The sequence below is a fragment of the Serinus canaria genome, chromosome 3 (genome assembly GCF_022539315.1).
Source record: "Serinus canaria isolate serCan28SL12 chromosome 3, serCan2020, whole genome shotgun sequence".
Classification (NCBI taxonomy): Eukaryota; Metazoa; Chordata; class Aves; order Passeriformes; family Fringillidae; genus Serinus; species Serinus canaria.
Window position 1 is genome coordinate 80,931,212 of NC_066316.1, and position 14,879 is coordinate 80,946,090.

The following is a 14,879-nucleotide window of genomic DNA, read 5'->3' on the forward strand; positions in this document are numbered from 1 at the left end:
TTTACTATGGGAACCACAAACTGGTGAAAGACAAGTGTTTATTGTTTAATTGCTGCTGAATGACCAGGAAAAGCAGCAAAGGAGACAAACTTTTTTTTATGTTGGTTTGTAAGGCAACACCAAGCAACTTGTTAAAATTCTGTGATAGGTGAGTAATTATAAGAATTTGCTGGAAAATTCCCATTACTTTAGTGAATTTCCTTCACACTTCAGGATTGTTTCTGACAACAAATTTTCCTGTATTTCTCAAAGTTTTTCTTTAAAAGATGGAGGTGCTTACTTCCTACTTATTTCTCTATTTACTCACTACTAGAAAATATTTGGTTTAATATTCTGTTTTGGCCATGCTCTCATTTTATGAAACAAAATTAGGGCAATTCACTGGTTGTACACGATTCACTCACAGCACTAATATATAGCTTTAAACTATAATATTAATAAGTTCTGCTCACTAATACATTTCATAAATTCTGCAAAGCAAAAAAAAAAAGATACACGGATTCGAAGGGTGCTGGACATAGAAGAGAATGCTCCTACATCTCAGAGACAGCCTTGACACATGACCAATAACCCAGAGAAAGCATGTGGCAATGACATTATATGGAAAAAGCATGAGCTGTAAATAAGAAAATTAAGAATTCTAAAGGGACTGTAAAAACTGTAACTAAGGTATTTTTTGAGATTGTTTCCTCTTCATATAAGAATCTTCTATTTTGTTAGCTCCAAAAGCCACAGATACGGTCTCCTTTCCCATTTGGAAAAAAGACAACTTTCATTTCAGTTCATTTGAAGGTGCTTATAAGCTGTATAAATCCTCAAAAGCTATCAGGAAAGAATGACAGACAAGACACTGCACATTTTCATTTTTAATTGTTTTTAGAGTGTCTCTTTTGTTCTTGCAGCCCTTGGGTTGGTAGGTTCCTACAGCTTGAACTTCAAAACAGAGTCTGAGCAACCAAACTCATAGCCAGACTTGATAAACTCAAATGGAGCTAAAGTACCAGAGCTCATGAAGATCTTCCCTCTATCACACTTGGCACAGCTTCAGCCAAAGCTTCAGCATCTTTATTCCACTCATATTTAGAGAAACCATCAAAGAGTAGGGGGTTCCCTGCCCACATTCAACTTGATAACTAATGCAACAACTTAATTAAAGGATCCTTTCAAACACTCTTTGGAACTGATTTTGAAAAGTCTCGGCCTAAATTTCAATGAATTTTCTTGTATTTCTCAATTTTTAAGTATATTTATAATATTTTGGCCTAAGAACTTTGCCCCTAGGACTTTTCAGTAACAACTTTGATGCAACATGGGAATTGAAAATCCAGACAGCTTTCTCATGTCTCTCTTTTGCCAGTCTTTCCACACACATAATGAAGCTAGTTCATTGTGAAAGTAATCCAGAAAGTTAGGAAAAATAAATATTACACTGAGAAGCTGAAGATTTTAAAGCTTGTAGAGCAGCATCTTACTTTATATGGCTCCTAAGCAGAGAATTGTTCTTCTGTGGTGTGTAAAATCTATTGGATATCACCCTGTGATGTTTTGCACTTTCAAGTGTTGTACAGGTTAAGACTGGACATCACCCTTTGTCCTGCAGCTGCTGCTGGTAAATGTCCTGAGGCCACGCCTGTAACTCCATTTCTATTGTACAGTTCTGGACACTTGAAGACAAAGTGGTACAAACTTTGAGTTAAGTAGAAGAAATGTAATAAATTAAAAACATTGCTAAAATGATTTATGAGCAGTTTCCTTTGTTTACAGGAGGTACAGAAAGACTGGAGTAGACAATGAGAATTTATAGGGGCAGGGGTAGTTTCTAAAGATTTCGTGGTAAGAATGATTCATTGTTATGCCAGACCTTCATGGAAGATTAAACAGAACTTTACTGCTGCTAAGGTAACAAAGTACACACAAACCCAAGGCTCATGAGTATGTGAAAACAGAAGTATAAAAGTACAACTTTGAACAAAGAACATTCTAGTTATGATAAAAGGTGATATTTTAGTAAGATGCAACAGGCATAGAATAAAAATACGGGAGAAACAAAATATTATGTTCGGGACTGAAAAATTTATTAAGGTGGCTTTATTTCCACCTGAAAGAAGCAGTCTGTCCAAGGCATTTTAGAGGTTTTCTGGTCTGTGAGTTGTTGGTACCAGTCAATTATTTCTCTGGGTTCTGTGAAATATTGCTAAGAAACAGTGAAGTCTCATAGATTTTGCAACAGTCCACATACTTTACATTTCTAAAGAGGTCTTTATCACTTTTTAAAAATTCCAAGTATCAAAACATATTGAAAATTACAGATTTAGGATGCCATTAAAAGCTCTGGCTGTTCAGATCAATCTTTTTTGGTAGAAAATGAAGTTAAAGGGTAGAGAAGACACAGTGCTCCAGCTTCAACAGAGTATCATCAGCTGCTCTCTCACTGCAGAGCGCCAGATAAGTGAAAGGCTCTAAACCATACAAAATGGCCAAGATAATGTAATGTAAGTACAGGACTGTTTCATTTGTTAAGTAATGGCACTCAGTGTGGTGGCTGATAGCTGTCTTGGCCAGACACAGCTTGAAGCACATGAGATAATGCTGCTTGGAGCCCAACTCTCTGCATACATCCTAGAAGCCACTGTAAGGTGGTGATTTTTAAGGTATCATTTTGTTCACAGAAGTAACCTCCAGGGCACATTTTCTCCGTTGTGCTTAAATGCCTGCAGCTGTGGGCTGTGCATACTCTTATGAATCCTCCTCTACATGCACAACAGGCCAAGCAGCTCCTAGTCAAGATCATTCTATCCTTTGCAAAATTTTTTTGATGTTTTATTAATCATTGATGTTTCTCAATCACAAACTCAGTTTCATCCAAGACTGTTCCTTCCAGAACCTTCACTGTGGCCAGAAGTTTACATTCAGAGCATTTCTCAGTTTTTCCCACAGTCAGATTTTAGAGATAACATCCAAAGATAGAGCTCTTTCTCTTTTGACATGAATTACTCTGAAGCTACAATGAAGCCCATGTGTTAAAGTAGGTTCTTGGGAAGACACAGAGCTGGAACAATTTTGAGAAAGCTATTGACTCTTGCATTTACAAATTTGAGGCATGTTAAGGAGAGCAGAGAAGTACATCTGTTCTTCATTTCAGAATTATTTCTGTACCATCTCTTTATAACTGATAGAAGAAAATAAACCCAAACAAACAAAATTTTTTTAAAAAAATCCAGACATCTTAAGTAAACATTCCTTCATGCCATTAAATCTAAATGTACTTAGATAATTAAAAACCTGTATGAGTCTATTCTTCTCAGTGGCTGCTTTTTAGGTGAAGTAACAATCTGCTGCTCTTTAGTTAAAACATTACTAGTTTTAGTATCTGTGGCTGCTTTGATTCTCTCCATGAATTCCTAATACTAAGGACCTTTGAAAAGAAAAACATTTTCCTGTGAAATTCCATATCCGATATAAGTCAGTCATCTGACTTGCTCAGTCAGCTGGATCTGGAGGTTAAAACATCTTTCATGTTCTGTATAAATCAGTCATCATTCCTTAAGCTTCCAGCTACATTGTGTATGAAGTTCTAGAGTTCATTTTCTACTTGTGTCTAATGATCCACTGCTACTGAAGGTGATGGCTCTGACTGAAGAGCAGGAATTCAGGCAGGTTTCAGTCAGTGTCAAGCCTTCTACCTTGTCTACATTTTCAGCACAAAGATACTGCAACAAATCAGGCCTAACAATGTCAAGTCCAGTAGGTTTGCATTCATATTTCTGCTGATTTGAACAACATTTAGTAATCTACATTACTGCAGAGGGATGAGGGATGAAAGCCCCCACAAATCTCATTTCCCCATCTGCCATTCCAATGAAACCTAAATTAGCAAGCACTCAAGATGTGAAGTGCACTCAAAGAGCAGCCATGGAGCCTTACATTCCTGCCAGTCCTTTCTGGGAGGGATCTTCTGCCAAGCCCTCGGAAAAGCAATCTACCACTACATCAATCTTGGCTTTTTTTCAGCAGTTTTCCCATATCTGTTCAATTCCATCCTGACAGGGCACTTTAGAAGACTAATTTCTTGCAGGATGCAGAAGTGGGTCAGCAATAATATTTACATATGCAAGGACAAAAGAGAGTAATCTTGAAGAGAATAAGGAGCAGCTGAGTACATGAATTTTGGCAACTTTTCTAAAGTGTATGCACTAAATGAAATAAGAATAGTTATTATTTTTATAGTGTTCAGGAGTTTTTTAGATATTTCACAGAACAGATAGGTGGGAAAGCATCTCAAACGTTGAGAGCTGATGTAAATTTGAGGATAAGGATTATGTGTGCGCAAACATGGGTTCAAGCCCACAGATGGAGACCACTCTCCCACTGAAGGGACAAAAAACTATACTTGGTCACAATTTTGAGATGATCTTTAGGAACCATCAGAAAAAAATCTTTGGTCCACCTTTAATCTTCATCTCAGGGGCCAAGGGTGTTCCCATGCGCAGCATGGGTGGCCAGTAGTGCTCTACTGGCCCCTACCCTGTCTCAAGTGTAGCCCATTTCTTTGCAGAAGATGACACAGAGCTGACAGAGCTCTTCCCCACAGACAGGAGGCACAAGCAGCATGAATTTAACTCCACAGAAGCAGTGCAGACAACTGCAGCCAACCTGCTGGCATTCTTCTGGCCCAGGGAGTGATGTCCTGACATTGGGCATTGTTGGCTTCTTGGGCAGGGGCCAAGGAGAATGAGAGAGTGGAGAAATCACAGGGGTTCTGTTTCCCAAACTTGAGAGGGGATGACCCAGTCTGGAGAGGGGACTAGCAAGAGGGAGCTGAAGCTGGTAGAGGGAGAAGGTAGCAAAGGAAAGAGAGGCAGCAGTAATTTGGCCTGTGCTGCAGACAGGCTGTATTGACCTACATGGGAAGTGATTGCAATGTCAGAGGCTGTTTGAACCAAGATGACTCTTTACTGACTGGGCAGAAGCTGAAGAGATGTGGACTCAGAGCAGGAGCACACAGAATGGAAACCAGGTGCCTGGCCTGGCACCATCAGGTTAACATGGATAGAGCCTGTGCAACCAATACACTGAACAAAGGAACATGTAGGAGGCAATGTAAGCCAAACAAAAAGACAGCCAAATAAATGAGAAACCAAACAGTGTGTCAGGTGATGGGTAGAGAAATCATTCATGTCCTTCCATGCATTACCTTACAAGTCTCAACCCAACTGCTTTGAACTAAACACAGATCTGCCTGTCAAAGTAGATGTACATTTTGTATTCTTTGGTAGGGTAACCCAAAAAAATTGCAAATATTTGTTTGTTCCTTTTAGATTTTTAGAATAAAGTTGGTTACATTTTGTATTTCCATGTCTTATGTTCTGCACAGTTTTCCTGATCAGATCTTTGGTGCAGCTGCTGCTCTGTCTCAGAACTACCTGAAATTAATTTTGCCTTGTTATAAAGGTACTGGGGAGGTAGTGGTTGGAAAGTAGTATTTTTCATAGGGGGTTAATTAACCTGCAGCTGTTGTTTGACTGTAAAATGTAAAGTGGTAAAAATGCTAAGTGGAATTTTTAGCACTTCCCAAAAGTCAGCTACAAAACTCAGTACTGTTACCCTGGCCACATTTGATCTTACCATCTCTTCTTTGTAGAAAAAGAATGACAATCTTTGCATCCATGTTTTTCCACCGGGAGAACTGCTGGTTGACACAATAAGTATGTATGACTTTTGTCAGTGAAGGCTAGGCCTAGGCCAGCTTCCAGACTAGTCAGACCATGACCTGGATGGTAAGAACAAAAAGCTTATACAGCCCCATTTGTTTGGGGTCTTTTACTTAACTACAAAAGGATGATGAAAGACACAACTGGTCTTCATAGGAAATCTGTAAAACAAGCATAGCTTGATCAAAATGAGAAGCTAGGAGAGGCTAGCAAAATTAATCTTGTTGCAAGAAATATTTTTTCAATTCATCAGAACCTTCTTCTCAAGATATACTTTCTATTTCACTAAGCAACAGACATCATGCAGCCAGCAGGGTCAAGTCTGCTGCTCTGCTAATGGCATGCTAAGGGTAAGCATGTCAAAGCTGCCATTGATTTTTTTCTAAATGCAGCTAGACTGAACAAAAATTACTTTCAGAATAGCAGATATAAAATAACTAATGAAGGTATAGCCAAGTAACTATGCTGCTAAACCTATTTTGACAGCATGCTTGTCTCAGTCATAACCTATTTTAGTCATGGTCAGCATAGGCTGCTCTTAGATAAATCCTGAAAAAGAAGCTACAGTATTTTAAAAACCTTACTTGTCTAAATTTTCTTTTTTGTATACAGGAGGTTGTCTTTTGACCACAATTTGTCCACAAATGGACAAATATAACAACTCTGTCAGACCCTAAGTGGGTGAATATTTGTGATGTCTACTTTCAACATGTAAACCCCGTCCACTCCCCAGCCAGTCCTATTTAAAACAACAGGAGATAACTTCGACTCAATACTAACTTTTTAGTGATGATAACTAAAGTTTAGGAAAGTCTGAGAAATATTGAACTCAACACAATTGTGTCATAACTGGATGCAGTGTTTTTCAATGGAATATAGATAACAGGACATGTAACAGACCCATTCTCAGAGTTTTTGGACTACATAATAGGCTGCCCTGGAGGCCACTGTGAGGGGTTCCTACTCACATCATCAGTGGTTCAAAGACTAGCAGGGGTTCAGCAAAGATCTCATGGGAGGTTTGACAGAAGGGAAAAATATTGTTTCATATGCCTACAGAGCCAGTTCAAATCTTTCACTTCAAATGCCCATTGAATCACTAAAGTCTGCAGCTGCAGTCCTTATTCCCATTGAGTAGACCTCATTCACACAAGCAGCATTCAGTGAAATAAATGGGACTATCTGCATGAAAGACAGATACTCCACAACATGGGTTGCAGATTTAGGCTGGGAGACAACTGTGAATCATCATCAAAGCAATAGCAGATTTCTTTTTAGAATGTGACTGTCAAGGGATTTACAAATCTTCTATTACATGACCCAGTGGTGAGACATGGGCCTAGAGTAATTTGGCTTGGTTCTGATTTTAGCTGCCAACCGAGGTGCAGCAGGCAGAAAATCAGAGAATCATATGCATCCTGCATATCTTTTTGAAAGTAACTTTTGATAGACAGTCTCTCTTGCAATATTTCTTTTAGGATCTTTCAATTTTGTCACTTTCTGCAACGTAGCCATTAAGCATGACAAGCAGTAAATAAATGCTAAACATGGTCTTCATACGGCTAGACATCTCCATCTTACTCAGATTTAGTTTTATTTGTGGGATCTTCAAGCTGTCTCCATGTTGCTGCCACTTCCAAGGGTGGGCTGCATCACCTCTTAGTCTGGAATTGCATCTGGTTCAACACAGATGATGAACCAATGAGAATGATTTTTATGGGACTAGGTTATAATGAAGATCATGGCTGAAGACAGAGTTTCTCTCACAGGCTGGAATTCATGTATTAAGAATAAACCCCTTACGTATTCAGAACAAATTTCTCATGAGACTGATCAAAAACAGTGCTGTGAGCTTCCCCAGGAACTAAGGGCTATTTATATTTCTTGGTACAAGTAACACTAACAAATAAAACCAAGTAAACTGGGTTATAATATTTCTCCTATGTCTGGAACTTGCTGAATTCCAACAGAGATAGGAACCTTTGTCAGTGAAGCAAATATTTTTTGTCTGTCACATGGAAATTCATGTCTTGTTTTAATATGGGAAATGAAAGACTGTTTCCAAATGGGTTTAGTGCCATAGAGCTGGTTCTTGCACAGAAGCATCTCTCTTATCTACAGAATATTAGTATGGACTTACTAAATTCAAGTTATGTCTGCCTAGATAATATATTTTATGATATTTATATTCTTCAGGAGTTCAGAAGATTAAAGGAGGAAAAAAACAACAACAACAACAACAAAAAACAACCCTGCATACAGTCTTAATCTCATCTCCCAATTCTCTGTTTCCTTCTGTGACTTTGGAGTTTTTTGCAGTATTGATTTGTGGCATTTCCTAAAATATTAGTTATTTTTTAAAGGTTTTGCTGTCCTCTTGCTATTTTTTTTTAAAGACAAAAAAAGGTTTTATTTTAGTAATAATGAATGATTCATTGCCCCTACAGATCATTCAGGGACACCATTCATAGTTAATTATTAAAATGCAGTAATAAAACATGAAATGTTTGAAAGTCAACAGTGATGCCTCTGAAGATAGATCTTTGACAGAAATTGCTGACAGCACCAGAAACTCTCCCTCTATAAATATATATACACAAACATAATAATTTTGCTTTTTATTTTTTTCTCCTTTTGCCTTCTCTTCCTTGCAGGCACCTTTTGTATGTGCAGTTTCAGGTCAATACTCTAGCAAGATGGTAGTTTGTCTATAATTTAATTTAGTATTTTTCTCTCTTCATTTAAATTTTTACTCATTTTTAGCCTGCAGTGGTTATTTGAATGGAAAGAAATTGTCTTCAAAGTCTATATTTAGCCTGATATATCGGATTAGAAGTGTAAGCCAATCATCCAATGAGGTTAATTTTAAATCCTGTGGAAACTGTACCACTCTATTCAGTTTTCTCAGCACTGGCACCCAACTTGTGTGAGGTCATATGACCTTTAACTCCAATGTCAAATGTAATTTTCCACCAAAAGGAGTACATGCAATACTCTTAAAATAGTCATTTTAGAATTCATAAGGAGAAAAAACCTGAGCAACAGCCTTTTTTAAAAGTTGATGAACTGAGGGCTGTGATTGTGTTTTAAAATATGCAAAGAATGAACAGAAATGTCAAGATTAAAAAGCAGAAACTTGTGCTCATTCAACTTTTTCTACCACAGTGGAGCAGTATTCACCAGTTCTTAGTTCAGGGTCGCCCACCAATATTGGTAGACCTGCATTTTAGCCAGTGCTATTTATTCTATTTAGTCAACATTAATATCAGTTAATACTATTTTGAAGTTCTACATCTGCCTTAACTACTGCTTTCCAGCTCAGTTTGTCCCATTCTGCCCCTCCAAAAAAGCAAACATTTTTGATTTTTATTTTTTTTAATAATTCTGTAGTTTTCTTGGCAGTGACTGTCTAGGGATGACTATCACATTCATCATCTCCATCAAACCTATTTATATCTATTGGTTAAAATCCAGCTTGTGATCACTGAGCTGCAGATGGAGCTCCCTGAACAGCCAAGGAGTGCATGCATCCGTGCCAGGAACACTTGGAGCCACTGTGGAGAAAGGGTTGAGAGGATCTGTCATTACATAGTCTTTATTCCATCAACCTCAGAGAGGTGGCAAAAAAAGGCAAAGACTGCTACCTTACCTAAGTATTAGTGTCAGGACTTTCAGCAGGCTTCAGGGTTTTTTTCAAGGAAAAAAAATTAAATTTACATGTAATTAAAGACAATATGGGGAGTAGATGTGATGTCCAACTTCCAATGAACTATTAACAAAATATTAAATAGATGTACTTTGAAAGTATGGAAAATGCAGGGTAGGAGCTCTTTTTAAAACATACTTTTCCAGCAGAGCTTGTTAAACGAGATCAAGGCAGTTCCAACCTATAAACTTCTGGATGATCTGCGACAGGGATATTTTTGTTTTCTAGGGCATGGGCTCGCTTGAATATTTCATTTTTCAAAGTGCATGAACAGGAACTGAAGAAAGGGCTTTAGAACAGAAGGAAGACAGTCAGAATATTCTCCTTTAAGGCCATTAGCCATGGAGGAGGGTCCCATCCCTGTGCAGAGCTGCACTGCTTTCAGAAGGGTTCCAGTCCAGGTGGACATCAGGGTGTCTCCTCATGGAGCACTGCAGAATTAGGCTAAACTGAACATATTTAATATGATCTCAGAGAGCTAAGCTGCTTATCACTGTGTGACAGCTAATACATTCTACAGCTGAGTGGCTAATAGATTAAACAGAGAAAGGCTGATGGCAGGGCATTTTCACTTCCTTTGGCTTACATTCTCCCCCAAGGAACAGCACTGTGAATTTGGAAGGTGCAGGAAAGATTCTTGGCTTCCTCAGTTTCTCCTGAAAACCTGCTTAAAAATATGTATAAAGCAAATTCTGTCCTCTGTATGTGAAAAACAGAGCCATCCCTAAAGTCATTATGTTTCATAAATCTTCATATGAATGGATCCTAAATGGGAATAAGGAATTAGTAATTAGCTAAATGTGTTATTACAGGAAATCAGTCAGATGTTAGGAACTCTTTAATTCAGTTCTGAAACTTCAGAACTGAATTAAGAGAGAGTTTCAAAAAGAGGTTTCAATCTACAAAAGTACAAAGGAGATATTTCTGCCAATGAAAAGATATCTATATTTAGTTGTACTGGTGTGTACAAACCACTGATGATCCCTGTCCAGAACACAGCCAAAGAAAGATCAGGATTTCACATTGGTAACTATTGTCATAAAGCAGATTAACAGAATGAATGAGGTAACAGCACTTGCATGAAAATAAAAAGGTGCTTTTATTTTCTGAATTTATATTTTAGGAAACCTTGTTTATTTACTCAAACTATTTCAGAACCGTAACTCTGTCTCCTTCACTGTGAAAATGTGACCACAGCCAGTGCCATGGTGTTCATGGTTCAGCTAGCACTCTCCACAATGATCCCCGGGCATGCTTTGGGAGACAACATAGACCAGGGCACACTGTTGGAAACAGCAACACAATTTCAGAATCTCTGCATTACAGACTAACATAGTTTGAAGGCACTTCTGGAGGCCATCAGTCAAACAAGCTGCACAAAGTAGGGGCAACTATGTTGGGTTGCCTGGGGCTGTGTCCAGTTAAGGTCTTAATATCCCCAAAGCTGAAGACACCAAAACTTTTCTGGGCATCCTTCTTCAGTGTTTGACCACCCTCATGGTGAATATTTTTCTCCTAGCATCTGCTCAGAATTCCCCATGTTGTAATGTGCATTCAGCTGCCTCTCATCCTTCCACTGGGCACCTCGGGAAGAGTGTGGATAATCTCCCCCACACCCTCCCAGCCGGTAACAGCAGACAGCACTAAGTTCTCCCTGAAGTGTCTCTTCTGCAGGCTGAGCAAAGCCATCACCCTCAGCCTCCCCTTGAATACCCTGTGTTCCAGTTCCTCACTGGCTTGGCTGTCCTTTAGGACTCAATCCAGGTTTTAAACGTTTTTCTTGTACTGGAAATCCCAAAGCACATTGCTGAGTCATGTTCATCACTAGGATCCCAGGGCTTTTTTCTGGGGAACTGCATCCTGGCCCGCACTTGCCTCATGGGGTTCCTCAGTCCTCAGGGGTGACAGTGGGGACTGCCGAGTCCCATGGCTGAGGCCAGCGCTGCAGGGCCAGCAGGGCCGGCCTGCGGCGGCGATGGGGTCAGCCCAGACCCGCGGTCACCAGGCTGCTCCACAGCCACGGTGGTGCCAGTGCATGAGCCGAGGTCCCATCTGCAGGGCAGTGCCCTTGGCACAAGACACGCAGCTGAAAGCAGCTGCCGATGGCAAGGTTGGCCCCAGCTGCACATCCTTCACAGCACTTTGGAGACCACTCTTGTCTGCACAGGCACGGAACGAGCCCCAGCCCAAGAGCCAAACCTCAGGAGTGAGAATATAAACCAAAGCCCCGACAAACGCCGTCCCTTGGCCAGCTCTGAAATTAAGACATTAAACAATACTGCCTCCAGCTTCCATCCTTGAGGGATGCCTCGAGTTACTAGCAACCCCTTGTGAAAAAGGCAATCGGATGAAAGAAGAAGGACGAATTTAAAGGCGGGACGAAGCTGTTCCCAACCTCTCCATGGCCTTTCGGGTCCGGTTTTATTGGCCGCCTCCGCCGGTGCTGAAGCCCCATCTAGAGCATGGCCACGTTATTGCGCCCGCCGCCCCGCCGGGAGCGGGCACCCGCTGCGCCGGGGCGGGGAGCCAGGGCGGGCGACAAAAACCTTCCCCCACCTTTAGGGAAGTGAAGAAGGGTTAAGAAACCGAAAGCAAAATGGCCTGCTCTGCAGTCCCGTGCTTCTGCTGTCAGGGCTCTTGGCAATGGCACCGCGGTAATCTGAATTTCGGACCTTGTATAAAAAAAATTAATGTTGAACCACCTTTTTCAGGCAATATAACTGCTTGGGTAACTACAGGCAGCTTTAGCTAGCAAGTGTCATGAAGCAAACGAAGAGAAAAGCTGATATGGGATACTAATGAAGGAATTAACGGATTATGGGTTTATTAACGTCAGTCGACACAATTTCCCAGGAACCCAGACTGTCAAACAAATTTGATACTGTTTTAATGAGATAAAGCATTAGACTGATAATGAAGATTGTGGCTGAAATAGTGCCTTTGCCAAATATTTGACATAATCTTGCATTAAAAACCAACTATGAACAAAATCAATGTAGCATATTACATGTTAAATTTTAAAACTGGTTAAAAACTAGGTCATAAAAATACACTATAGCTGAAATGTTTTCATTTCAAGGGATTGCATATTTTTCAAACTTATGGAAAAATCTTTTGGGTATGAATTTTTTCCATACATTTATAAATGCCCTTGAGGAGAACTGCATCACTGTACATAAAATTTGTGATATGACACACAAATTGCTGCTAATGTGAAAAACAATAAAGGTAACAGTTCTGTTACACAGACTGACTGATCAACTGTTGAGATAAAAACATTGTCCAATTTTGTTAAGTCAGATGTGATCACAAATGCAAGCTCATGAACCTGAAAACCAAAACCAGAACCAAATATCTAGATCTGGGACTGAATCCTAAAATGCAATAGGGCATGCCAAAAGAAGCTCATAAGAAGTAAAGGGGTTAATCAACAGCAGTTGACTGTTGATGCCACAATGAAAGTCCTAATCAAAACATACATACATGAGAATTTAAATGACACACTGTCTTAGTAGGACCAGTGTCATCAGCTCCAGCATTCCTTCTCCATAATATGTATTCTGGTGTTGCAGAATCACAGAATGTCTGATGTCCCAGGGACCTCTCAATATTGTCTGAGCCAATACCCACCTGCTCAGGCAGAGTCAGCTAGGGTAGGTAGTTCAGGACTGTGTCCAGTCACATTTTAGAGCATCTCCAAGGATGGAGATTCCTCAGCCTCCCTGGGCAAACTTCTTGTCTTTGATCACCTGCACAGTAACAACTCTTTTCTTATGTTTAAATGGAACTTCCTGTATTTCAAAGTGTGTCCATTTCTTCTTGACCTGCCATTAGACATTGCTGAGAAGCACCTGATTCCTTTACTCCCCTCATCAGGTATTTACAGCCTCTCATACATCAGATGCCTCAATCCCTTCATGGTCCTTCACTGGACCATGGTATAGCCATCCATGCCTCTGTTCTACTGGGGTACCCAGAACTGGTCCCAGCACTCCCAAAGTGTGCCACTAGTGCTGAGCAGAGGGGAGGGTCCCTTCCCTCACCAGCTGACAGCACTCCCCCTCACAGCCCCAGGTGGCACTGGTTGCAAGAGTGCACTGCTGGCTTCTGTTAATGTTCACACCTCACACATGATGTATCTGAGCACAACCTTACCTACGTCTTGTGTTCAACCAATCTGTACCTAATTATCTCCCTGGCACAGGTACCCAGCTTTCCTTGTCAGCATTGGTGCTGCTCCACATTGGAAGTGACCTTCAAGGTGGGATCCAGTTAAAACCACGAGGTAAACTAATTTCAGCATCCTGCCCTGAGAGCCCCTCCAGCCTGCTTAGCCACAATTATTCACCAAGTGATAGGTAGTCAGTGTCAACTAGGTCTCACAAGTTGTACTTTCAGAGCATTGAACCCACCAGCTCTGGCACATTGTTAAGGTAATTTATCTTATAAAATTCCCACTTCCCTGGAAGGGCAGCTACAGTCACAAGTGAAGATGAGTTTGACTCAGAAAAACAGATGTACCCCAAAATACCTGAGATACAGCCACTCACCTCCTCCTGCAGGCTCTCATAAAAGCAGGCATATTTGATATTTAAGGGGCCTTAAAACTGAACTTAAACATAAAATAACTTAAAACTCCCACATCTCTCCCATTTAATTCATCTGGCTAGAAGCACTTCCTTCCACTACTAAAAATGTGCATTTTCTTGCTTGGAACTAGTTCCAGCTTCTCACTACTAAGGTTTATTACACCTTTCTACCTCTGGACTAAAAATCCTCTATGAAGAGGAACAATACAACTCACCATCAAACCATCTCTCAACCTTTATTAGTATTTAATCTTTTCTTGGGTGTCTCTCCCTGTAACACAGAGTTTTATGGACACTTGAAATGTGTTTGTGAAGCCTTTTTAGTTGTTCAACACCTTTCTCCAAGTATGAACACCACAACCACCTACCTTATTTCAGCAGACATGTTTTACTTGTGGCACAGAAAGATATGATGCCACTTTTCCCTCCAAACTATTATCTCCTGGCAGTATCCAGGGAATGAACTGGACTAAATATTCAATGATCAACACTTCTTATTGGTTTTGGTTTTATTATTACTTTAACCACATTGTGACCAGAAAAAGATTAGTCAAGTGAAAATAAAGCCTACTTCACCTGCTTTGTTTGGATGGACATATCTACTTTTTCATTGATGGTATGAGTTGTCAGAGGACTAGGCCCTCAAACCCAGCATTAGTTTTTGTAAACATCCCTAGTGCAGTCCTTCAATCCATCTGAGCAACCCAGGATTTTTCCTTGACTCTATGAAACATCCCTCCTCTGCAGTGCAGATTAGTTCAGTCACTGTCCTTGCTTTCCTGACAACTACACAGTGACTGATCTCATCAGTTACTAGGATTTAGAAGAGGATTCTCAGTTTTGGTTATAAAACAGAAGGAGAAAAAAGCAGTC